This window comes from Panthera pardus, unplaced genomic scaffold, assembly GCF_024362965.1.
Source record: "Panthera pardus isolate Hobbes unplaced genomic scaffold, ASM2436296v1 HiC_scaffold_22, whole genome shotgun sequence".
Classification (NCBI taxonomy): domain Eukaryota; kingdom Metazoa; phylum Chordata; class Mammalia; order Carnivora; family Felidae; genus Panthera; species Panthera pardus.
Window position 1 is genome coordinate 22,269,653 of NW_026526788.1, and position 24,458 is coordinate 22,294,110.

At 40.4% G+C, this 24,458-nt stretch overlaps 1 protein-coding gene across 10 annotated transcripts in view; it reads right to left on the reverse strand.

Annotated features, from left to right (window-relative positions):
• Positions 1–24,458, reverse strand: part of RHOBTB1 (Rho related BTB domain containing 1) — a 122,345-nt gene that overhangs the window by 59,588 nt on the left and 38,299 nt on the right. For 4 of the 10 annotated variants that reach the window (XM_019444271.2, XM_053910328.1, XM_019444270.2 and 1 more), the window contains exon 3: positions 4,007–4,057. The exons of 1 other annotated variant lie outside the window; for it this stretch is intronic. The gene's annotated coding sequence lies outside the window, so the exon portion shown is untranslated. Of the gene's footprint in view, positions 1–3,798; positions 3,891–4,006; positions 4,058–6,246; positions 6,361–6,929; positions 7,009–24,458 lie in introns of those variants that run through there. 5 more of the 10 variants (XM_019444276.2, XM_019444274.2, XM_053910329.1 and 2 more) reach the window with 5 other exon arrangements.

Sequence of the window (24,458 nt, forward strand, 5' to 3'; positions counted from 1 at the left end):
AGCTATGTAGTTCAAGTCAGATTAAAAACAAAGCAAACAGGGGGAGCCTGGGTGGCTTGGTCGGTTAAGCGTCTGACTTCGGCTCAGGTCATGATCTCATGGTCCGTGAGTTCGAGCCCCGCGTCGGGCTCTGTGCTGACAGCTCAGAGCCTGGAGCCTGTTTCAGATTCTGTCTCCCTCTCTCTCTGCTCCTCCCCTGTTCGTGCTCTGTCTCTCTCTGTCTCAAAAATAAATAAACGTTAAAAAAAAAAATTAAAAAAAAAAAACAAAGCAAACAAAACAAAAAAAACCCATAACAACAATTATTTAACCCCTGTACTCCACCATCTGCAAAGCTAACCTGGGATAAAATGGTTTAAAGTGATTTTCCCCCCTTAGCAATTCATCTAAAACAAATGTATGTTCAAGTTCTTAAGCAGACCTGGGTGCAAATCCAAGCTCTACTTCCTGTTGCTCTTTGAACTTAGCATATCTGGAGTTCCATTTTTTGCTTCCACAAAATTGGACTTGATAATGAATATTAATTGAAATGCAGTAAAATGTCTGGCATCTAGTAGGAGCATATTAATTGCTGGTTATTGTTATTCCAGTGCTCATTAGGGGTTTGGACTATGGTTGAGTAACAGTTCAAAGGAACTTTCTTCACAGAGGGATAGAGCCTGAGATGGTAACCTCATTAGCACTGGGAACTTGGCATTAACGTGTGTCTAGGCACTAAATTAACAAAGGTGCAGAATGGAGAAATGTAATTGCTTCTTTTGGACCTACTGGCATCCCTTTCTTTCTGTGTAAAACTTCCTAATTCACCCCTTAGTGGATAAAACCTTACCAGAGACATGCTAACATACTTGATGGGATAGCTGGAGGGAGTATTTGAAGACAGAAGTGTCCTGGGGCACCTGGAAAGAGTGGCTGTCACACCCACAGTTCATATCAGGTTCTTTATTTGCCCATTTCCCGATTTCTGCCCTTTGTGCACAAGGAATATAGGGTTTCAGGAAGAGGAGGTGGAGACTTTGTTTATAAACTAACAAAAAAAAAATTCTGATGCTGACATGTAAATAACCAGTCCATACACATCCCATCTGTTTGAGTGACTGCCTCTTGGCCTCCACACCAAAGCTTTTCCCCCTTCGGCCCTACCCCCCGTCTCACCTCCAGCCTCTTTCTATACAACATAAGTCACTCTTTTGTGACTTTATGTTTCCTTCCTTCCCCAAGTTTTGTTTTGGTGTTGTGAGGTTGGTGAGAAGCCTGAGTAGAGAAAAGAAGATGAACACAAAAACCAAATTCAGATCACCTGTACTCTTTGAACCCTATTTATATGAAACCAGAGTGAGACCTTCAAATAATGAGACTGAACTGCCTGTTTTCCAAAACGAAGACCAATAGAAAAGATTAAAAAAATTTTTTTTTGTTTAGTATTTATTTATTTTTGAGGGGGGGGAGGGGCAGAGAGAGCGAGGGAGACCCAGAATCAGAAGCAGGCTCCAGGCTCTGAGCTGTCAGCACAGAGCCTGACACAGGGCTCAAACTCACAAACCGTGAGATCATGATCTGAGCTGAAGTCAGTCACTTAACCGACTGAGCCACCCAGGCACCCCAAAAAGATTTTTTAAAATTCCTATTTACTACAGGTAAATTTCCCAAGTGAAAAACATAATAAAATTTCAAGTGTTTCCATTCATGTTTTGAGATAGGTCAAGCATATTAACCAAAGCCTTCTGAAGTTCAATAAAGCAAATGAATGACTGCCAATTAAATTATTACCTGGGATAACATGCTAATTATAAGGTCTCTTTTGGTCTCTTATGATTCAGAGTATAATTTTACTTTTTTACTTTTAGATTAAAAAAATTTTTTTTTATGTTTATTTATTTTTGATAGAGACAGAGCACAAGTGGGGGAGGGGCAGAGAGCGAAGGAGACACAGAATCTGAAGCAGGCTCCAGGCTCTGAGCTGTCAGCACAGAGCCTGATGTGGGGCTCAAACTCACAAACCATGAGATCATGACCTGAGCCGAAATCGGACGCCCACCAACTGAGCCACCCAGGTGCCCCATAGATTTAGATTTTTTAAAGTAAACTCTATGCCCAGCATGGGGTGTGAACTCAGGACCCAAAGATCAAGACTCACATGCTCTACTGACTAAGCCAGACAGGCTCTCTTATTTTTACTTTTTAAATAATTACAGGTTTATAGTTGCTATATTGATATTTTTATGACATATCAGTCTTACAGTTAACCAAATATCAGTTGATGATGAGGTCCTAACCTGTAATTGGATCTTCTCAGTGTTCTTATGATCTATTCTGTAATAATACAGTATATAACAGCTTATACAGGACAAAGCTGTTATATAGGACAGCTTATAACAACCCCTTAAATGCTTAAAAGTATCTCTTAGCTAATTAAGGTTTTAGGGCTATTAGCTTGAGTTGGGGATATTAGTACATTTTAAAAAAGATAATATATGAAGGTTTTATCAATTGTTCTCCATTTCATTTTTAATTATTTTTATATAATATTCCCTAAGAAAGATTATTATATTGTATTGTAACAACTGTTACAAATTATTTTGCAAAAATAGGCAAGAGGGGAAGAGAAGGCTGTCAACCCTGGTAAAAATGGAAAATGTCCTGCTTAATCTTTACTGGCCATTTTCAGGACTTTGCTTGGGATTTATCTATTATGCATCCAAATCTATCTACATGGCACATTTTAGACAAATTGAGGTTCCAAAAGGAATTGAGTGTTTTAAAGTATCATGCTAAATAGTAAAGCTTTCTCAAAGATGCTGTGCAGATTCAAACAGCTCACAATTTTGTTACAATGCTTTTGAAGCAATAACACCTTTGAGTATGAGATACTGTAATTTAGCAGTTCTAGATGACTGCATAATCTCTCCCTGTTGGGTTGAAATTCTGCCTTCTGTCTTTTCCTAAACTTGCACTCATTTATCATCTATCCAGACAAAATACGTGCTTGGACTTTCTTCCATGCATACATGGAACTGGAAAGTAATCCCACAGAATGGAAAATGCTGAACTTCTCGTAAATGTACCACTGACCTCCCAATTTAGCCTTTTGGCATGCATGATCTTGATGTATTCTTTAACTTTCATACGTGGATGTTTAACATCTTGCCTTTTAAATCTGTGCGTAAGATCCTTAAGACCACAGACCCCCTGATAAAAACTTTCTTAAATCTTAGAGAGTGCCATGCCAGAAAGTACACATGAATACTTATTATTTCACTGTTTTATTTAAGAGAATGGTATTTATTCTTTTGCAGCAGTTGGGCCATTTCATGTTATTACATGAACTGTAATCACCATGTTATCTTAGGCAAGTCACTTAACCTTTCTTTGCCCCAACTTCCCTACTGGAGAAGAATTTTTCAACTAGAAAGTTTAGGTTTTAGAGTAAGATGGGATTTTTAAAAAATCCTATTTCTTCCATTTACTAAAAGTAGGAATTGAATATATTATCTAACCTCTCTACACTTCCAATTCTTCACCTGTCTTATGGGGATCAAGAGAGTGGTTTTACTCCACAGGATTTTTTGTTGGTTTTTGTTTTTAGGTGCAGATGAGAACATAAATGTAAAGAATGCAGCACATTAACTGAAAATAAAAGGAGAGCTATTATTATATCAAGTTTCTTCCAGCTCTAGAGTGTTAAGATTAGGGTAGGAGTAAAACTTTAATAATCAAACACCCAGATCCCCAGTATCCTCAACGATTCTGGCATCACTCTGATCCCAACATAAAAAAAAAAAAAGTCAAAGTACAAACTTATTCAAGGTCCATTTTAGTGCCATTTTACTCACAGAGTAAATAGAATAATTTTATTAATCATTGAACTTGTGATGTTCATAACTGAGTCCCTGAAAAAAATGTTAAAGTCAATTGTTTTAAGACAAATGACTAAGAAACCTGTTCTGAAATACATGCTCAGAATTAGACACAAGCTATGGCCATGGGTTTGCACAAAGACACTGACCTGGCTTGCTGGAAGTGAAGAACAGAACACCCTGCTCACAGCTGGGCTCACCTACATAGAAAAGAGAAACACTTTATAAGACTTACTTCTGGCCAGAAGCACACGGACAACCACTAACATTTTCAACACATAATTTTCTGTCCCCCCACCCCCCAAAAGGGCAGAATCCGCTTTACTTTTGCCAAGTGCCAGTGTTAAAGTGGCATTTCTTTGGGTCAAATACATCCTGAAATAGCTAGGTTAACATTTTGTAGCATTTGTGAAAAATGTATTTCTGAGCATTTGGGGATGATACAAAAAAAGCTCTTGGCCCAAACCCACGGATGGGAACAAGGAAAACCTTACAGGCATTTTACCATACAGAAGTCATACACGTGGACACACTACTCTTCCTAAATAACATTTTTTGGCTATATTATCATAAATAAAAGACCATATGCTTCTAGGTTTTTCCTTTCAAGTTACATTTGTATAGTTTATAAGTTTATAACTTACAAAACTCGTCATTGGGTGAATAACATCAAATTATTTGTGTTTCTATTTTTACCTCTGTGATCACACACAGCACTACGTACTTATATTTGCACTACCTTCAAAATTTGGGATAAAAACAATCAATGGGCAAGGTCAGAAGAATACTGACCATGATTTTATTGTTTCCCAATAATCATTTCAAAGTCTTCCATACTGAGAGGAACTGGTTAAACCCCTTTCCCACTATATCTACATATGATCCAGGAATCTCAGAGGCAACCTCATATAATAATTGACCGCTTACTCCACCTGCAGAGCTGTAGGCAGACATTATTTATACCGAAAATAACTCGTGTTTATTTTCTACCAACCAGTGACTCTTCTGCATCCACAAAGTTATTGGAAAGGAAATAGAATTCCAAATTTTAAAGAGTGTTTGTAAACAAACTTATCAATGTATGTTTAGAAAAGCCTGGAGCTTGTAGGAGGTCACACAAACACAGCCTATTGGCTATTTATATCTGCTGATAGTGAGAGGACTTTATACAAAGATGAAAACTACCAATAACAATATTTTCCTCAGTTTAGAGAGGATACACAGGCCAGTGTAAACTATACAGCATAGCCCTGGTTGAGGATGAGGGAGCCCCAAACTAGAGAAACCTCAAGTTGAGCATCTGGCTGGAGTCCAGCAGAACTGCATGAACAGAACAGGTTCGGGGGAGTTCAAAGTCAAGGCGACTCTTCTGGTCTTAACTTCCTGGATCTTCCTAGGCCTGGATGTCTTTGTATATATATCAACCTTCATGCAATTTTTCCCCCAGCAAATGTGTACAGTCAGCTCGAAAGGCACAGCTTGTGTGCTGACGTGCAAAGCCAAGTCAAAACCCTGCGCTTGGCGCTCCCTTCTAACTTTCTGGCTTGTCCAAGTCTAAATATTGACATTGCTCCTCAGTTGAGATGTTTGATACTGCTGAGGATAGAAAAGGCTCAGCTAAAAGTAGGATCTAATGATATATTTTTACATAGTTGTGCCTTCTTTCCACGTCTCCTTCCTTCCTTCCTTCCTTCCTTCCTTCCTTCCTTCCTTCCTTCCTCTCTTTCTTTCTTTTCTTTCTTTAGAAAGGGTGTTGGATTCCCTTGTCTGCACATCTCCCCTTCCCCACCCTTCACGCCATTGTTCTCCCCGAAAGCTGAGCACACAGAAACAAGGTAAGGTGTTTTGCAAGCCCCTCATGGCAGCTCCTCCTGTTGTCACAGCAACTCACAACAGATTCCATAGACACGGGATTGGGGGTGGGGAGCGCCAAACTGTGGGCTGACCCGTCAACTCTCCAGGGGGTGCAAGCGCTAAAGGGACTAGCGATCCACCTTTTCAGGTCCTCCGGCTCCCCACCACTGTTCTTCGAAGGAAAAGAGCCCTGTCGTCGACGCGGCACCACCCCCTCCCTAGCGCCGCCAGCCTGCTAAGGGTGCCTGTTGTACATTTTCTCAGCTCCAAGAAGGGGTGCGGCTGTGCGGGCGCTCCTAGAAATCTCTTCGGCTTGCCTCTGCCGTGAGGGTTCCCGGCCTCGCAGAGAGGCGAGGGCGGCTCCCACAGCAGCTCGGTCCCACAACTCTCTCTCGGGACGCTGCGGGCCGCTTGGCGCGGCCCCGAGGCCCCCACCTGCCCCCCGCTGGGGCCCGGGCGGTGGGGAGGGGGGCCCCGCGGCGGCTGCTCCAAGAATAAGTTTCATACCATCGCGCACTCACGACACAGAACCTACCCAGAAGCCGAGCGAGACGCGAGCTCTCTCCGCCTTCAAGGGGTGGGGGGGAGTAGGGGGGGGTCCCCGCCACTCAGCAGCAGCCACGACTGCGCGCGGTCGCGGGTGTGCGGGACCCCTGCGCGCCGCGTGCAGCCCGCCGCCCAACTTTGCACAAAGGCAGCATGGCACTGCCTCCCGGTTCGGGCTCGCCCGGCGCCGCGGCCGCTCTTCCCGGTCCGGGGGAGAGGGGCTCGCCCTATTGCCACCCCAGCCCTCCCCGCCTGCTTGTGCCCCCACCCCGCTCCCGGGCGGGCCAGCCTGGCGGAACCCAGCGGCCGGCCCCGAGCTCCGCCGCCGTGGCGGCCGCCGCTCGCACTGTGACGTTAGCAGCCTTCGCGGCTATTTATATCCACACGATTGGATTTCATTCATGAAACCAGGGCCTGGTGTGTCTGTGCGCTGGGGCGCCGGTGGCAAAGGTGCCTCAGCTTTACGCAGATCCGGGGGGGCCCGGGCTGGGAAGCGGGCTGCCCGGGACAAACAGGCGCAGAGCGGGGAGACCCCGACCCTTCTCCCACGCGGCAGGGAGGGTCGGGTCAGGGCGACCTGTGCCCCCTCTCTATTCCCCAGCGCCCCACCCACACCCCTACAACTGCTGGCCCTTTGTCCCAGGCTCTGGAAAAGTAAGTTGGGCCACTAACCGGCTGGGCAGCATGGCTTTCTTCCCCCTAGGAGCTGACCGGCCGCGGACTCCGAGGGAGGACATTGGCTTTTGTTTCAAAAGCGAGCCCAGCTGCTGACTAAGGACTGTGTTAGCCCAGCCTCCTCCTCTCCTGGGAGGTTGCACGTGCTGCCGGGCTCCCCCCTCTGGGTTACCTTCCTCTGTGACTTGGGGTCCCCGCAGGGGGCGTAAGCACGACTTGGCTGTCCCCTGAACCGAGGAAGGAGGGGGATTTACGACCTCCTACAAATGGCTGAGTGAGGAAGTGAAATTGGCGTCGGGCGCTCATGGGTTGTCAGTATTCTTGGAAGGCCAGGACAGTGCATTCCTCCTCATGAACTTTCCCCCCTCTTCTAGGCTGGCCGTGACCCCTGAGGACAGGACCAGGGGTAGTTTTCATGCATTCACATAACAAAAACTTATTGAGTGCTCACCCAGTGTCAGGTGCCCTGCGAAGCTCTAAGAGAGTGACAAGGAACACAGCCAGCTTTGTCCTGGCCCTCAAGGAGCTTTCAGTCAGTCAGTCTGCTAAAATTAGGGTGCCTTAAACCTCCTTAGTCCTGGCCTATAAAGAACTGGGGGATAAAGGTATTGATGTGTTCAGCTGCCTTAGGAATTTATTCATTTAATAAATCTAGATGGCTGTGTACCAAGGGGGATACAAAGATGGCAACAATGTGCCCTTAGTCCCCAAGGAGTTTTCAGGTACTGTGTTCCTAAGGTGTTGAAAGGCTAGGGAAAAGGGAGCCTTTTAAGGGCAACTGCTTTGTTCAAGCCATCCCCATTGAACTGTCTTTGGAAATGGAGTCATGGGTCCATAATCTTTGATATCCAGAAGAGAGAGAGGGTAGTGAAAAGTCAAACATGGGGATCTACTCTAAGAACTTCAAGACAGAGACCTGAGGAGGTGATCGTTTACTTGGCCCAAAACAGACCTCCCTTAGTCTATTTAAAAATGACCCTATTTTGAAAGGTTTAATCAATAGATTCTTTTCAGGAACACATTTCTTGGGAAAAGTTAATTAACCCTGTTCATTGCTGGCAATCAGTCCTTTTTATTGCAAGCTATTTCTCTTCAAACTGCCCTGGGGACTAAGAAATAGGGTAGAAATTCAAAAGAAACAGGAACCAACATGTATTGCAGCACTCATATGTGGTAGGTGATAGTCTAGGAGGTTTAAAGCAATTTTCTCAATTAATACAAATGATGAGGTGGGTGCTATTATCATCATAACAATTTTATATATGAGAAACTAAGGCATGCAGAAGTAGGTGTTTGTTTTTGTTTGTTTTTGTTTTTTAGATTTTGACAGCTGCATTTGCACCAGCGTTAGCCTGGCCAAGACCTTCTTTTATCATTAACTTGCTTTTTGACATCCTTTCTTTCATTTCCTAAATTATAAATTAAAAAAGAATTAAGCAGCATGCTTAAGCAGAAGCAAGTACTAGGACCAGAAAGATACCTATACAAAGATACCCATACCCACTTGACAGGCTACCTACCATTTGCCATCCACCCTCAGGGGACACAGAGGCTCACTTGGTCTTCCAGAAGATGCTTCTTATAATAGGAGCTAAATAACAAATAGTCATCATGGAACTACCCAGTTTGATGTCTAAATTTGAGGGAAACTGACAGGAAGAACTTTCAGGAAAATAAACTGGTGTAAATGGTAAATCAGATAAGGCAGAGGAAAAGTCACTGTTCCAGGAAGTCCTTTCAAACAAAAGCAGTGATCTGAGGAAGAGATTGCCATAATGGTGCTTTGTAGCCCCCAAATGTTACACAGAAAACCCGATTCTGTAAAAGTGGGAGAAAATGAGCAAAAAATACAGACTATATTATGCCAACAAGAGCGAAAAGGAACACAAAGAATCCCTTGAGTCACTGCTATGAGTGTATCCTCGTTCTTATTACCACAAAATAATTCACATTTAAATACTAAAATTGTTGCATGGTAATAAAATCAATACTATTAGCTTTTAATAAACATTCAAAATTGGTACTTAAGCTTAATTAAACCAACACTGTGTATTTAAACACTTTTGGAATTGCTTGAAAGCGGTGTAAAAACTTTTGACTAGCTTTTATGGTTAAATATTTACCAAAGTCATAGGATTAAAAAAAATTCCCACAAGCAAGAAACAGAACTGTTCATTATCACAAATGAACTTCCTCCTCCTACCTCTTTGTATTTGCATCCCCCCCAACATTAATCTGTCCTTCATCACCAGAGTTTTGCCACTGTGAGACTGTTAAATTAACCGGTAGCATACAGTTGACTTTTTTTTTTTTAATGAAGCATAATGCCCTTGAAGTTCATCCAGGGTGTTGCATGTATCACTAGCTCATTCCTTTTTATTACTAAATAAATTTCTATTGCATGGATGCATCAGAGTTTGTCCATCCATTTACCCACTGAAGGATGTTTGAGTAATTCTCAGTATTTTGCTGTTACCAATAACACTTCTGTAAACATTTGTATATAGACATTTGTATGAACATGCGTTTTTATTTCTTTGGGATGAATGCCAAAGGATACAATTGTTGGGTCATATGCTAAGAAACTGTCAAACAGCGTTCCAGAGTACCATTTTACATTTCCACCACTAATGTTTGAGAGATCTAGTTTCTCCACATTCTCACCAGCCTTTGGTATTATCACAATTTTTTTAATTTCTTTTTTTAAGTTTATTTATTTGAGAGGGAGAGCATATGCACACATGCATAAGCAAAGGGCAGAGAGAGAGAGAGACAGAGAGAGAGAGAGAGAGAGAGAGAGAGAGAGAGGCAGAGAGAGAATCCCAAGCAGGCTCCATACTGTGGAGCCCTATTGAGGGCTGGAACGTTAACCATGAGATCATGACCTGAGTCGAAGTTGGAAACTTAACCAACTGAACCACCCAGGCTCACTATTTTTTAAAAACTCACTTGTTCAGTAATTTTGTTGGGACAACACATTGTTTTAATTTTCATTTCCCAAATGTCTAATGATTTTGAACATCTTTTCTTGTTCTTTTTTGCCATCCATATCCCTTTTTGCTGAAATACCTGTTCATGTCTTTCGCTGATTTTATAATCGGAATATTACTATTTTTAATTACTGAGTTTTGAGAGTTTTTTCAAAAATATATTCTAGGATAATAGAATTTTCAAAGTGCAAATTAAATACTACCGCAAGACAATTCTAATTTCAATACCATCACTATTGTTCAACATTTCTGTTGCCATCAGTTTTATAGAGAACATTCTCAGACAGTTACATGAAGTATTCTAAAGCACTTACATGAAACTTCTCTAGTGAGAGCCCTTTCAGGGTTTTATAAACCAGCATTTCAGCGGTGGGTAACAGCCTCAGAACGGCCAGCGCCAGCGCACGGGGTTGCAGCCCAAGAGGCCGAGGCCCCGCTTCCGCGCAGGCGCAAATGCTCCTCCAGCGCCCAGGCCCAGCGAGGCAGCTGCCCCAGCCGTGGGCGCCCTGAGGAGGACCGCCTTGCGCGGTAGGCGTCATCCCCCTTGGACGTGGGGAGGGTGTCGTTGCTATTTGGAGAATAGTATCCTGGGTGGCGAGTTCCAGGTGTTCCAGAGAAATTTCATGGGCAAGTACTACCAAGTGTTGAGCATGTGGAAGGGAATGAACTCACCCATGTTTTTAAGAACAGGTGTGTTTGGTAGAAAGATGCTAAAAAAAACAGCTGTTGGAGCAGATTCCTGGAGTTACACGGCAGCTCACGTAACGGCCAACAACTCCACTGCACTGTGAAAATGCTAGTGGCATAGTTGATCTACTGACCCACATTTTTGGGTTTTCTGGCTTTTAAAGAAACGTTTCTGGACTCCCGAACAGAATAGGGTCTCTGGGCCCTGGCCTCAAGCGGTGGTTTAATGGCGACTTGCTTGTACATCTTGCATGCTAGAAGAACCATGACTCTAGCCCCCGCTGCCTGGCAGTGGGGTCGGTCTGGTCAGTGGGGTCCGAAAGGCTGGGTGCGGCTCTGGCTAATGATGACAGGCAGGTAAGATGGACCCTGGTGTGGGTCTCTTCACTAATGCCAAACATTGAAGGCTCAGAAAGGAAATGACCTGAGGCTTCTGGCATCTCTGTTTCTCCTGAAGGATTTTCTGTATTCAGGAATTCTAGTACTTCTTCTGCCAGAGTAGATACTTCTCCAAGGTGTCAGACTACTCCTAGGCCAGATGTTGTCCAGCATTCTGTAGGGAGGGTAGGGGCCCGTCCCTAGCTTTCATGTAGTTGATACATCAGTGAGATGGAGACACCTGAGGTCAGTGAATCCTTTCTGTCCCATATACTACAGGCAGGTTTTGCATGAATCTGTATGTTCATAGCTTTTTCACTTGGATAAAAGTAAAAACCCTTAAGTCCAAGTAGCTAAGCTGTGTGTGTGTGTGTGTGTGTGTGTGTGTGTGTGTGTGTGTGTGTGTGTTTGACTACTTGGAAATTTATCTCAGGTGTTACTCAAACCAGTGCTTGAGATCTCTGAAGGTTCTACTTTCTGTTCACTGTTTTGGGGAAATCTTGTCTGTGGGAATCAACAGAAAGAGATGTCCTTTACCTAAAAACTACAAGTGGAAATGAACTCCTAGTCTTGGGTTTGTGGTCCAGTTATCACTGTTCATCCTGATTTAGTCTGTATGAGAAACTTAAAAAAATTTTTTTTAATGTTTATTTTTGAGAGAGAGAGAGAGAGACAGAGCACAAGCAGGGGAAGGGGGGAGAAAGAGAGACAGACAGACATGAAGACACAGAATATGAAGCAGGCTCCAGGCTCTGAGCTGTCAGCACAGAGCCCATCACGGGGCTTGAACCCACAAACTACAAGATCATAACCTAAGCCGAAGTGGTAAGTTAACCGACTGAGCCACCCAGGTGCCCCTGAGAAACTTTTTTTTTTAAAGAGCCATTTAAGTATAGATAGATATAGAAAGTATAGGTAGATGGACAGACAGATGAATACATGAATACTTAAAATAATCTAGTGGATCCAATCTTGGAATTTTCATGATACCCTTTTAAAGATAGAAACATTAAATATTAGGTACTTTTTAGTTCTATGAAGGCAAACATGTTTTTCATATTGGAGTTCCTGTTTTACTGGGCACTAATGGATATAGGCTATGTGCTGGAAATTGACACAAAGGTATTCTTTTTTTTATAGCATGTTAAATATATTTGTGCAGGTTTGCATAAAAATCCTTTCTGTGTGGGGTGCCTGGGTGGCTCAGTCTGTTGAGTGGCTGACTCTTGATTTCAGCTCAAGTTATGATCCCAGAGTTGTGGGATCAAGGCCTCTGTTTGGCTCAGCATTGAACATGGAGCCTGCTTGAGATTCTCTCTCTCTTCCTCTGCCCCTCTCCCCTGCTTGCACTTCTCTCCCTCTCTCTCTTTAAAATAATAATAATAAAAAATCCTTTATGGATCCGTTCATTAGGTTTTCTGTTGGCTTGGGGTGAGTCTGGCAAAAATGTGATTTTTGCAAGCTCCGCAAATCTAACTACATTTCTTCCTGCCCAAATCTCTCATACCAAGATGGTGTTCTGCTGGTCTAGCTCAGCATGTGTAAGAGGAGGTAAAAAATAGCTTTTGTGGTTATCTGCAGGTCTTTCTTTAGTATGGCATTATTAATTGGAAAATATATGTTATACCTTTAGAGAGAAGGAAAACACAACAATCTAATGCACAATGTGTGTATTTGATTTTTTTTAAGTATGATTTTTAAAGTAAAGGTATGATTCTTTCATAAAACTATGAAAACATGTATCATACCTCTAGTAAGCAGAAAAACACAACAGTCTAATGCACAATGTGTATCTTTGATTTTTTTAAAAGTAAATATGATAAAAAAATCTGCATGTGAAAAAAAATCTGCACATGAAAGGGGTATTTCTTTCAGGAATAAGCTATATTTCTAATATTAAAAATGTGTTAATGCTAGACTTAAGATTTACCTAGTGAAAAGTATATGACAATATTTATGTATCATAACATATTTAAGGCTATCTTGCCTGACCAACTGTTTCATACAAAAAATACCAAACTGTTTCTCTTCACGAAACGAGTGAAAACAACAACAACAACAACAACAACAACAACAAAAACCCATCACCACCAAAACTCCAGAAAACCCAAACACACATAGTGTACTGGAAACAGTAGGAAAATATAATTGTATTTTGGCTATCCCATCAATGAGCCACATAATTCTGTGCTCATCCCTTAGTCCATTGTATCTCAAAGTTCCATATATAAAATGAGGAAAAGAAACATAACTTTATAGAAGTTGTTAAGAGGACTATATGAACAAATGTTTGTGGAAAGTGTAAATATGAAGCTCTGTACACACTGGTAAATGTAAAAATGGACTCATCATGAGGCCACTTAAAAGCACTGTGCAGCACAGAGTATCACTTGATTTGGGAATGCCGAAGATCAATCCTATAGGAACTATCTCATTCCCACAACTCATCTCTGAGTGCTGACTGTAAGTATTAGACATAATAGCTTCCACCAAACTCTCTCCATAAGGTAGAAAGTTTAATATTTGAGATTTGACTTTTTGCTCTGCCAGTGATTTGCAATTGCTGCATTTTCTCCCATCCATAGAAGTGAGCTAAACTACATTCAGAAACTAGAAAAATAAATGGACCACACAGACACACACAGCCCAATTCAGAAGAATAATTCCACCTATGTTCGTATCACATTTTTCTGCTTACCCAGCATCTCTAATATACATGTCACTTAATCTTCATGACAAGCTTGAGAATTATCTCAAATATGAGAGATGGGAATGAAGTTTCCTAGACAGTGACTTGCTCTCCGTTAGTACAGGGGGACCAGAATTCTAACCTGATCGTCTGGCCATGTGGAAGTAACTATTCTGAGGTAATCTAGTGCACAGTAGACTAACTTGTGTGCAGACACCACTACACAACTTACATATGGATACAGGGTTGTAAGAAACACAAGTGGCCTGGAAGCAGATCCACCAGTCAGCCCCTAGGAAGAAAGCTGAGTTGTGGAGGCTTTTCCTTCATTGGCATTTGCCCTCTTTTCATAATGATTCCTTATCTGAAAACACAGAGGAGCTGACTCCTGGCCCTGGAGACAAGAGCAGCTGTCTTTGTGCACACAACTGAGTCTCTCCTTAGTGCTGTAAATATTTATGTTTGCTGTAATATTTCACATGACCTCTAATGTACCACTTGGTCAACTCCCCTTTATAGACAAGTAGTTACCTGCATCACATGTCAGTGAGATAAGCAGTTAGACGTCAAGATCGATACTGAAGGAGCACAATCCCTTAGCCTGTAAACATAAGCTGATGAGTCCTGGGCTCAGGCACAGGTTCTCACTTCCCATCCTCCTGTCAGTCTTAGAAAACACTGAGGTTTTGCTGAAGGGCATGGCAGTGTCCTTGTGTTTCCATTCCTACAGAGCCTTGAACAGCAGGGTGGGCAAGAAGGCCCACATTGAATGGTTTTCAATAATGTTACATGAGAAAGCTTGTACCTTAGTTCTTCTACCTTCTAACTACTCATATATACAGGCCACCTGTGTTACTTGTGAAAAAGCTGCAATTTTAAGGGAAAACTACCCTTCATGGTTTCATTTGTTCCACTGTAATCACGGCCAACATTACATTGGTCATTCGTGAAAAGGCACTATGAGGTTCTGAAAGTGTTTTGCAAAGATTGAAGTGTAAAAATAAAAAAATAAGGTACTAGTATGCACAAATAATAGTAGTAAACACCAAGATCACCACCAGACGTTTTAATCCATAATTATATTAGTATTCAGTAAGCACCTGCTATGTGTTGGGCATGGTGCTAAATGCTTTCACATTGACATTAAATCCTTACAGTGACTTTATGAGAGAGGTACCACTATCATCCCCATTTTATAGATGAAGAAACAGGACCAGAAAGGTCAAATCACTTGCCAGAGGTAAAATACCTATTTAAGTATTATTCATTCTAAAGTTCATTTATTTTATTTTGAGAGAGAGAGAGAGAGAGAGAGCGCGAGCGTGCGTGAGCCTGAGAGGGGGAGGGGCAGAGAGAGAGGGAGACAGAGAATCCCAAGCAGGCAACTTGCTGTCAGCACGGGGCCCAACATGAGGTTTGATCTCAAGAACCATGAGATCATGAGATAAGCTGAAATCAAGAGTAAGCCATTTAACCAACGGAATCACCTAGGTGCCCTAAGTATTATTCATTTTAAAATAGGAACTCCTGATAAAGATTCTACTTCCATATAATTAGCACTTCATATTTATGATTCCTTATTTATTCAAAGTGATGCTGTATATATGACAGTGTATGGCATTGCATTGTGTCATTGGACACTAATGGGCCACAGCGTCTCTTAAACTCTAATATCAAACTCAGGTAAACTACCTTAATACTTTGTATTTTAGAAACCTCTGGTAGGTTAAAGGTTAAGTAGAGTTGAAGGGTGCTCATTTTTATGGGACGACAATTTCAGGATTCCCAGGGTCCTTGACAAGATGGCCAATACCTGTGGGTCAGGTGTGGATGAGTGATATGGCCTCACCACCACCATGTCACAGAAAGCACATAATTCATGGAAAAATATACGATGCAATCCCCAGTCCATTTCTTGATATTTCTTGAAATTAAAATATTGCTCTACTTCCTAATGGAACAAGTGGCATACTATAATGGTTTCACCTTGTGCCAGCAATGTCAAGTTGATGAGATAAGAGGGGAAGGTTATGCAGGAAAAACCCAGCTCATTTTAACAGATGATGTGATTATGAAGTCTGATTTAAATATATGGGTAATACAGATAAGGCAGGGACTTAGGCTCCTAGTGAGCTTATCATTCTCAATTACCAAGTGAAGGGTATTTCTTGATTTTTAAATATCCACATCTATCTAGTGAGGGAATAAGCTGTATACGTAAGAACTCATTAGTTTGAAAGCGATGCTTCTTTCTTCCTCATTCTTGGCCAACCTGAAATCCCTGTTGAAGACGTGGCATCCCTTACTCTTTTCTCTGAGTCACACAGCACCTGAAGGGACAGTGGTATTTGTATGATGGGTACTAAATGCAAAACCCACAGGCAACAAAGCAGTACCTGAGTGTCTTCTTAGCAGTTTGCAATAGTCCAATCCAAACGATACCTCTTTTTAATAGTAAAGGTGATGTATCATCTGTGAATGGAAGTGGTTCTTCTGATTTCTATAGAACAAAAACTGTGCTCTTATAAGCACTACTGCTTGTACCGTGAGATTATTGCTGGGCTTGATGTTTTTTCTCAATAACACACTTGAGGTGACTAATGGATGAAAATAAGCATATACGTCCTGCACAATAGTTTATAAATAGAAACACTAGGCACACAAAAGACATACTGGTATTCTTTTTAAATTTGCACTCTTGCATACTATACAATAATGGGGGACTGAGACACTGGGAGATACTGAACCACCTTCTGACTGATGAAGGAAACATTAGCTTATATACAGTATAATTAAAGCTTTAAATTTATTTTAATTGTCTTCTGTTTTATTGTGATTTTATTAAGCTTCATTACTAAAATGTAGCTAACTTAATTAGCAACTATATTTTGGTAAACTTAGCAACTATAATTTAGAACACTTGATTAACTAGTTCATCACCTTTTTTAAGCCCTACCAAATATGTGCACAATGATAAAGATAGCCTTGTTGGCTTGCAAGTTAGATAACAAGAACTTGAGATTGACAGTTATCAACTCCTTGTGGGAGAATTTCCTTGAGCAAGTCAAGTCACTTCTCTCAGGGCTCAGTTTCCTCATCTATAAAATCAAGCGCTCACACTGGAGCATAAGAATTTATTTCAGTCTTGCGTTCCAGAGTGACTTCACTACTTGTGTTGGAATTATTATAAAAAGGCCAAATATAGTTGTTTCAAAAGTGTGTCATACTTTTGTTATTATGAAAGATTCAAGAAACATTCAGCAAGCATTGAATGAGTTCCTTGCATGTACTTATTACTAAATTAAGCTGAGTTCCTTTAATTACTCACTGATAGTCCTCATTTGGGTTGGGGTTAAAATACAGGACACCCAATTACATTTCAGTGTCTCATGCAATATTTGGGACATACTTATATTAAAAAATTATTGATTGTCTGAAATTCAAATGTAACTGGGTATCCCGTTCTTATTTTAATTAATTAATTTGCTATATCTGGCAATGTAATGGGTTGGAAAGGATAAGGAACAGGGAGAAAAATTGGATGGAAGGAAAGCAGACAAAAATATTTTTGGAATTATCAAATAGTGAATTTAATAGTAAATAGGAGATATATTAATCAAGTAGCTTTTCCCAATTCTCTTGGAGCAGTCCTGAGTGAAACTCTATTAATAAAGGGGAATAGACTTTGTTTATAAATGGTCAAGTAAGTTTGGGAAATACTTTGCATTTTGTCCTCTTCTTAAAGTTATATTTCTTATTGCAAGACTTCTCAGGATGTTTATATGTGACAGTAAATTATGCAATGATAAGAGGAAAATAGCCTTATGCTGAATAGCCCATATTTATTTGATGAGGAACCCTTCTTTTGATATTAGAATACCTATCAACAATCCAGTGTTCCACTGAATAATGCACTTCCTGAACATCAAAGTAAATAATAGAAAAACAGTGTACTGGTGGGGCATTCATTTCAAAGAACTTTATGTGGAGGCTTCCTTCTGATTGGGCAGACATGTGGGTCACTGTGGTCAATTATTCAAGGAATAGCTGTCCTGGGTTACCCCAAACCACAGATAATTGCCAGCTATCATTACATAGCACAAATACATTCATTTAAATTGCCAGTCCAGTATACACCAGCAGTGCTGATTATAAAGCAGTATAACTATTTAGGGTAATATAGAAGCACTGACACAGTATTAGAAAGCATTTTCTTAGTCTACATTTGTGGTCTATAACTTGTAGTCAGTGATAGATACTCAGGAGAGTCCAGTTTTTGATTGCATAAGAGATAGGAACCCACATGTGCACCAAGTTTGTTTGTTGTTTGGAAAAGAATTTTGCTGTTTTAACAATTAAGGTATGCTATTGTGGCTGATGACGTATCTTTCATTTAAACATGTTATTAAATTAATAAAAATTTTTAGACATTAGTTTTCTCAACGGATACATCAAATTACTCTCATGTGGGATTCTACAAAAGTTTTAGTTGGGACTCATTTGTTTATAGGCTGACAGTGCTCTTCTGAATGACTTCAGCTGTTCCCAAACAGTTTGGTGCTGTGCTGTACCCACCACTAAGTGTTAGGAGTCAGCTCAGATTCCCTCCTCCTCCTGTCTTCCAAACCAACCTGAATCAAATGCTATATGGTACTGAGAATGATGCAGGTCCAAGTGAGTAAGTAATAGAAGGGAAGACAAAACACCACAAAGTTTTTGGATAATCACAAATTTAGTAATCCAGTTCTGAGTAACTGAAAGATTTTCTTAATAATTTGTCCAATGATAATAACACAACAATATTTATTGATTGCTTACTCCATGGCTACACACTGTTTAGTGGTTTGCATGTTTTATCTCATGTAATCCTCAAGGCAACCCTGTGAGGTACTTTTATCCTCTTGTTCAGGTGGGAAAGCTGAGGTATAGGGAGGTCAGTCACTTGTGCAAGGTCACATCCCTAGAAAGACGACTTCAAGGATTAACATCCTAAGTCTAAATTCAATCCCAAATTCATACCTGTTATATAGTACTGCTGCAAAGTGGAAGGACTTACTGTGAGCAGATACCACTTGTGAGTGTATTTTCTGTGCTTTGCCAGAATAGACACAGATTTCACTGTTAATCGGATTAAAAAGTCAGTAATTGGATCCTCAAAACATGTGGTTAAAAGAGTCAGTGCAGGGAACAAAAAGGCTAATACCAAATTAAAGGAGGTGGAAAAGTCAAGCACCTCTAAGGAAGAAATCACAGGGAACTTGACTTGCTTCCATTTTTATATGTATAAAATCGAAGCTTGAACACATTTAGTTTCAAGCACAGTGTATTAAAAGAATGCTAATGCAATACTAAGTTTTCTGAAAAATGCTAAACTCTCATTTCTTTTAAAAACCAAAATTTCTGTCGCACCTGGGTGGCTCAGTTGGTTAAGCATGTGACTCTTGATTTCGGCTCAGGTCATGATCTCACAGTTCGTGAGATGGAGCTCTGCATGGGGTTCTGCCCTGAGAGCACAGAGCCTGATTGGGATCCTCTGTCTGCCCCTCCACCGCTGCTCTCACTTATTTGCTCTCTTTCTCAAAAATTAATTAATAAACTTTAGCCAAAAAAAACCCCTCCAAAAAATTCCAAAATTTCTGAGCTGGCCATCTTGCAAAACCTGTCATCTTGCAGGTTTTAGTTTTAAAGGGTTTGGGACCTTGATATTACACAGGTCAGAGGAGCTACATTACTTTTGATGAGTAAGCATAACTGGATCTTTAAAAACTTGGAATTAAAATATTGTTTACATATGAATTTCTAAAATATTTTTATTTGAGAAAATCTCACAAAATATCAACTATCAACCATATTTTCAACAGAGAGGACCATATTTTCAACAGAGAGGACAATGTGCAATGGCACATTCTGCCTGTGGGTGGTGAGGGTGTCAGAATCTTCCAAGAAGTGTCTCAGAAGGAACATCATTAATGTTAGGCCTTGAAGGATGACAGGGATTCTCATAGGAAGAGAGAGGTGTGGAGGAGAGTCTGTGCAGAAGGAAGAACATTAGCAAAGTTATGACAGTAGGAAACAGTATGATAGTTTTCAGTAATTAAAAGTAATCTGTGTGGCCATGTTGCAAGGTGAAGTATAAAGATTACCCAGCTATCCAAACAAACAGAACCCTTGGATGTCATTCTAATGAATTTGCTTAAGGACACAGTGAAACTATATGAGTGACTTTTAAAATTGTACTTAAATGAGGTGTAGTTTGCATACAGTGGAATGTCTATAACTTATGTTCATTATCTGTAAATACCTATGTGACCACCACCTGGATCAAGATGAAGCCATCATTAATACTCATGACAAAACTTGACATCATGAGCATATACCCACAAATCCTGAACATATTATCAAATAAAAAAATATTAGCAAATCTAGCAATTTAACAAAGGACAACACATCAAGACCAAGTGAACAGGAATGCAAGGTTGGTTTAACATTCAAAAACCAATAAAGTAAATCACTATATTAGTAGAATAGAAAACTATATGATCATCTCAATAGATACAGATACAGTAATTGATAAAATGCAAAACCCATTCATGATAAAAACCTATTATCTGAGTATTTAAAGCAAGGGAAAGGCATGGCCAGATCAGTGCTGCTTAGGGTAGAAGACCTTTTCTGAAGCAGTCATAGATTTTGGCCTTGGAATAGGGAGCTAAGGATGACATTCTCTAGGAGAAGCTTCCAGAGATATGGGAGAAAGCAAAATCCACAGATCTCTAACTTTACCACTTGAGAAACTGTGCCAAGTGCTGACTGCCAAGTGAGCAATAAATTTACTCCAGACCTCTTTAAGAGCAATGCAGACAAGCATAGGACTCAGACAGAGTCCATTAAAAATGTGATTGCACTACACATCACAGGCAGCAGTGCTAATGGATATTGTTTACATGTCTCTGAGCCTGGCTGCTGTATGCTGAAACAGAAATAAGACAGAATAAAAAGCTGAAGAGCTCAGGCCTATAGTGATGGCTCAAGGCAATAAAGGTAACTGGTGGAAACCTGAGTCCCAGTTTTGTCTCCATTCTCCAGCTATGTGTCCTGTAGAAAGACAGGTTACTCCTCTGGGTCCATTTCTGTGTCTGTGAAATAAACAGATTAGCCTAGGTGGGCCATAAAATAAGTCAGATCTAGGTTTCAATCCTGGCTCTATAGCATCTATGTGACCTGTGCCTCAGTTTCTACATCTGTATAATGAAAAGAAACCTCAAAGTGTTTCTCTATAGATTAAATAAGCTCATATAAGTGGAGCTGTTAACACATTCACTGAACATGAGCTCTCAATAAAAGTAGATGTTATTAATGTTTTTAAGAATTAGCTATTAGGCTTTAAAATGCCACAATGATAAACAGTAGACTGGAAATACTAATTTGTTCTGACATGGAGATTGGTAGGTGGTGTGGAAAGCTTTGAAATTCTGCATAGCCTGCCTATCATCACAGGTGGTACTGTAAGAAGCTAGATAATTTTAGCAGGAAGGAAAACAGAGGGTAGATATTCTTTCATGATTTAATCTTGGTAATGTACCTATGCTTTCATTACCATGTGCAAAAAACTATGATGGTATTTCTTATATTTTGATAAGTACTAAGTGAAAAATCTAATTAAATGATGTGTCCATAGAATTTCTATAGAATATAATTAATGTGACATCCAGACCCCCCTATTGATTATGGTGGTGAATTTAATCAAATAGTATGTGTATTTAAGTAATTCAACAGAATTTGCTGTCCACAGACACACATGTGGTTTTTGCCAGTTGTTAATAAGCTGTTCACAGGAACAAAGTACTCCCTTTGAGAACTAGAAATTTAATCACCTGCATTTGCAACTTCACATACTGAATCAAATAAATTAGACTGCTTTTTCTGAGAATCATTTTCATAGTATCCATCTGAGAGTTTGAACTACTTGGTTGGACCATGTATTCAAACTGAAAATACTCATAAGCAAAATGTAAATGATACTACTTTTGGATCATGCCCCTACTGTGCACTTTGGAGTCTTTCTTACTTGTGGGCAGTTATAGCCCACGTTGTGAAGGGCTTGTGGTGACTACAGTTGGAATGCACCTTCTGTGGTCTCATCAGCTGTACTGGCAGCTTGGCTACTCCCACAGGCATGTATCCTTAGGCACCATTGGCTACTACTCCGTTTTTTATCACCTCTAATACCCATGAACTGGCCATTTCAGGAAGACGCCCTGTCACCATGGTGTCAACAGGGCCGACAGCAGGATTGTGAAGTTTTTTTCAAACTTCTTTCTGTAGCCCTTCCTCATTTTTCTACTGACTTGGGGTTGGGTTTGTGGGTAGGGGAGTCATGACTCTGTCCTGTACTCAGAGAGTCAAGTGAGCTTTACTCAGACCCTCTTTTCCTTATAAGCCTTCAATCAACCAGAGAACAAGGAGGGGTGGCTGCCATTCTCAGAGGGCCCTGGGATTTCCTGTATTACTTCAGTTGTCCTCTGTTGATGCTCAAGGGACACTGTGCCATTCTACGCAAGTTATACGCAAAACAGCCCACACCAACATCATCCGGGCCATGTAGGAAACCTTGTATTCAATGAAACACACAACAGTGAGGCAGAAAGAAGTCTGCATAGAACTGCCTGACAGAGTGTTAAAGTAGAACACAGGAGAGGGAAAGCCCAGTCTAGAATAGGTGGCATTGGAAAGAAAAGTGCTTTACTGGCAGCCATGTGGCTTTGGAGCCGGACACCCCCGGGTTGGAACCCCAACTCCACCGCTCTCTAGCTGTGTCATTCTGGATGCATTATTTAGCCTTGTTGGGGCTCTGCTTCCTCTCCCTAAAAAGGAGACCTGTGTGTTGCCTACACATAATAAAAGCACCGCTGTGCATATGTTACATGTACATCTAAGTAGGCTGCCTGGTGTAAGAAAATGAACACAACCATGTGGTAAATACAGCCTCACTAGAATGTCACGTAGATCTAGACTCGGGTGAAGAGACCTTGCCTGGAAAGAGCTCAGCTATTTTCTAGCTATGTGACCTTGGGAAACTCCCCCAAGCTTTCTAATTCTTAGAAATGTCTGGAATGGACTTAACTACACCCACCTAGGATCAGCATGAGTTCAAGTGCATTACTCTGTGTGCAAGTGCTTTTACAAACTGTAAATTCTAAGCAAGATAGGTTATTCTGTGGATATGTTATTGCAGTGCCATTAAATGTAGTGATCATTTATAATGTTTTTAAGGGAACTGGCCATTTTTCTGCACCCGACATCCAGTGGTAGGACTACTGTGAGTAGAAAGTTTCAAAATGAGCCACATGGTAGAAAATGTCTGCTGATTATATGCAGTTAGTGGTCTAATTCTTGTTGGAACTAACATGAAAATCATCTGGTTTTCCCTGGCTTCCAATAGAAACAGGAGATACTTTCCTGCAACAGATAATATATCAGAATATACCCAATGGTTATGTGTTCTTTTTAAACATGAGCACACAGAAAGAGCAGAGGAGAGAGGAATGATTAATGTTTAATAGTAGCCATTTTATAGACTCATTTCAAATTGCAAATGCAAAATAAAGTTAGGAGTCCAAATTAGCTCTTATACTCTTTCTACAAACAATTTTTTTTTTTACTTTTAGGGGAAATTTCCACACCCTCAGAAAGAAGCAAGTAATGTAGTGTTTTTTTCTCCTCATAAAATGTCTAGTGTAAATGTCTAGATCCTTATAATTTTCTGTTTTTTTCTAAAGAAGTTTTCCACTTGACAAGTACTTAGAAGCTTATCTGTCCTTTGATAAGGTCTTAAGATGATTTACTATACCTCTGGAAATAACAGTTGGCTTAGTCAGTTCTGGGCAAATAGAAATAGCTTTAAATATGCTGTGGTTCCTGGTCCAGTGGTAACAATTTTGTTCCCTGGGTTAGTCCTGGCTTCGTCAGCCTAACCTGTCCACTGACAGTACTATGATCCTGCTACTTTAAATCTTGAAAGTAACTTCACTTAAATTATCCACCAGTTTCAATGTACTTAAACAAATACGTCATTCCTTAGAGTTAGAACATTATAAATGATCACCAGACATATTGTTAGGACTGAAAGTCCATTTTCTAGCATCTCAATAAAGCCTTGATTGTAATGCAGACTGAAGGCCACAGGTACAGAAATGGTAGATTTCTCCCAGGAAGTATTGCAAATATGTATAATTCCCAGCCACAGTGATCTGCATAAACAAGCAGCCACATAAACAGACCACAACATTTGGTTTGACTAAAAGTTATGGCAAGAATGTTCTCAGAGCCACTCACTGCTGTATCGGTAGACAATTTTCATTATCCTCTGCTCTATACAGAAAACCCAAATGGCTTAGCAAATATTGACTGAATTATAATTCTGACATCATTAATCTTTTTCTTCACATACTTGAAGTGCATGTTGCTCCCAATTTCACAAGATGAAAGTGAATAAAAAGTTTGATCAGCAAATAATCTGAATACAATAAAAGAGATCCCAGAAGATAAATTTACAGGTATTATAAGAGGCTTTTAGGGCAACCTTGCAAAAGTCTCTTTTGAAAGTTGCACCCTTTGCATAAAAATGTCTCTGAGCAGAATAAAATATTTAAACAGCAACATTAACTAAAAAAGAAAACCTCAGCATTAGTAAAGTGCTCACTCAGGCTCTCCCTTCCTATTTAGGAAGCTTCCTGTGGTTCGTCATCACCTTTTAAATATAAAGTTATGTGTTCTGTTGGA